The sequence below is a fragment of the Durio zibethinus genome, unplaced genomic scaffold (genome assembly GCF_047325235.1).
Source record: "Durio zibethinus cultivar Kanyao isolate XHJ-2024 unplaced genomic scaffold, ASM4732523v1 HiC_scaffold_303, whole genome shotgun sequence".
Classification (NCBI taxonomy): domain Eukaryota; kingdom Viridiplantae; phylum Streptophyta; class Magnoliopsida; order Malvales; family Malvaceae; genus Durio; species Durio zibethinus.
Genome location: NW_028322926.1, coordinates 120,001 through 122,500, shown reverse-complemented (window position 1 = coordinate 122,500; position 2,500 = coordinate 120,001).

Here is a 2,500-nt window from a genome sequence, read left to right as displayed (position 1 = left end):
TCGAGGCAAGCGCCCTCACCAAGGCCGAGCGTGTGCCGATGGTGGTCGAGGCAACCGCCCGCACCAGGGCCCAGCGTGTGCCGATGGTGGTCGAGGCAAGCGCCCTCACCAAGGCCGAGCGTGTGCCGATGGTGGTCGAGGCAACCGGCCGCACCAAGGGCCGGCGTGTGCCGATGGTGTTCGAGGCAACCGCCCGCACCAGGGCCCAGCGTGTGCCGATGGTGGTCGAGCCAGGAGCCCGCACCAAGGGCCGGCTTGTGCCGATGGTGTTCGGGGCAACCGCCCGCACCAGGGCCCTGCGTGTGCCGATGGTGCTGGGGGCAACCGCCCGCACCAGGGCCCAGCGTGTGCCGATGGTGCTGGGGGCAAGCGCCCGCACCAGGGCCCAGCGTGTGCCGATGGTGCTGGGGGTAACCGCCCGGACTAGGGCCCAACGTGTGCCGATGGTGGTCGAGGGAACCGCCCGCACCAGGGCCCAGCGTGTGCCGATGGTGCTGGGGGCAAGCGCCCGCCCCAGGGCCCAGCGTGTGCCGATGGTTATCGGGGCAACCGGCCGCACCAGGGCCCAGGGTCTGCCGATGGTGCTCGAGGCAACCGCCCGCACCAAGGCTCAGCATGTGCCGATTGTGATCGAGGCAACAACCCACACCAGGGCCCAGCTTGTGCCGATGGCGGTCGAGGCAAGTGCCCGTACCGAAGGGCAGCCTATGCCGATGATGGTCGATGCATGTGCCATCACCATGCGTCATCATGTGCCATTGATGGTCGAGGCCTTGGCCGAAGTTCGATTTTGAGCCACGGTGCCCATGCTTGGCTCCAGCATGTGCTGGTGCCGCATTTTTTTCACTCGGGACAGCATCGCCGGAGCATCGCCGGAGCATCGCCGGAGTACCGCCGGAGAACCTGACCGGCGGCATTGGGGTTCCGGCGATTGGGAGGGGGGCCGGGGGGGTGTGCGCACATGATGTGCGATGGGTGCTGGTACTTGGCCTTGTGTTGGCCCCCTATCCCTCATCAAACCTCTGAGAATTCACACCCCCTTAAAGAGCATTTGAGATTTTACAGGTTTGCTACCAGTAGCCGTTAAAGTGTCTGAAATGGGGACACTTTTTTCAAACGGTCACAAAATCTTCTCTACTTCGAGTTTTTAGCTGAATTTTTTTGTGCATGCCAACAAAAATAGAAGGATCATGCCTACAAAATTTGGAGCCAAAAATCCTTATAAAAAAATTTTAAAAAATCCCGAACCGCAAAAAGTTTCGAAAATCATGAAAAATAGAAAACGAGTCATCTTCCAACGAAACTTCACGTGAAGGCTTAGGGGACCATTGTATGAATTTACAAGCCATAAAAATGGCATTGGCACGGCAGAAATTTGAAGATGTGCCTAAACCCACCAGGGCCCAGCGTGTGCCGATGGTGCTCGAGGCAAGCGCCCGCACCAGGGCCAGCGTGTGCCGACGGTGGTCGAGGCAACCGCCCGCACCAGGGCCGATAGTGTGCCGATGGTGCTCGAGGCAACCTGTCGCACCAGGGCCCAGCGTGTGCCGATGGTGATCGAGGCAACCTGCCGCACCAGGGCCCAGCGTGTGCCGATGCTGGTCGAGGCAAGCGCCCGCACCAGCGCCCAGCGTGTGCCGATGGTGCTCGAGGCAACCGACCGCACCAGGGCCCAGCGTGTGCCGATGGTGCTCGAGGCAACCTGCCGCACCAGGGCCCAGCGTGTGCCGATGGCGCTCGAGGCAAGCTCCCGCACCAGGGCCCAGCGTGTGCCGATGGTGCTCGAGGCAACCTGCCGCACCAGGGCCCAGCGTGTGCCGATGGTGGTCGAGGCAACCTGCCGCACCAGGGCCCAGCGTGTGCGGATGGTGCTCGAGGCAAGCGCCCGCACCAGGGCCCAGCGTGTGCCGATGGTGGTCGAGGCAACCGCCCGCACCAGGGCCCAGCGTGTGCCGATGGTGGTCGAGGCAACCGCCCGCACCAGGGCCCAGCGTGTGCCGATGGTGGTCGAGGCAACCTGCCGCACCAGGGCCCAGCGTGTGCCGATGGTGGTCGAGGCAACCTGCCGCACCAGGGCCCAGCGTGTGCCGATGGCGCTCGAGGCAACCGACCGCACCAGGGCCGAGCTTGTGCCGAAGGTGGTCGAGGCAAGCGCCCGCACCAGGGCCCAGCGTGTGCCGATGGTGGTCGAGGCTGCCGATGATGGTCGAGGCAACCTGCCGCACCAGGGCCCAGCGTGTGCCGATGGTGCTCGAGGCAACCGACCGCACCAGGGCCGAGCGTGTGCCGATGGTGCTCGAGGCAAGCGCCCGCACCAGGGCCCAGCGTGTGCCGATGGTGGTCGAGGCAACCTGCCGCACCAGGGCCCAGCGTCTGCCGATGGTGGTCGAGGCAAGCGCCCGCACCAGGGCCCAGCGTGTGCCGATGGTGGTCGAGGCAAGCGCCCGCACCAGGGCCCAGCGTGTGCCGATGGTGGTCTAGGCAACCTGCCGCACCAGGG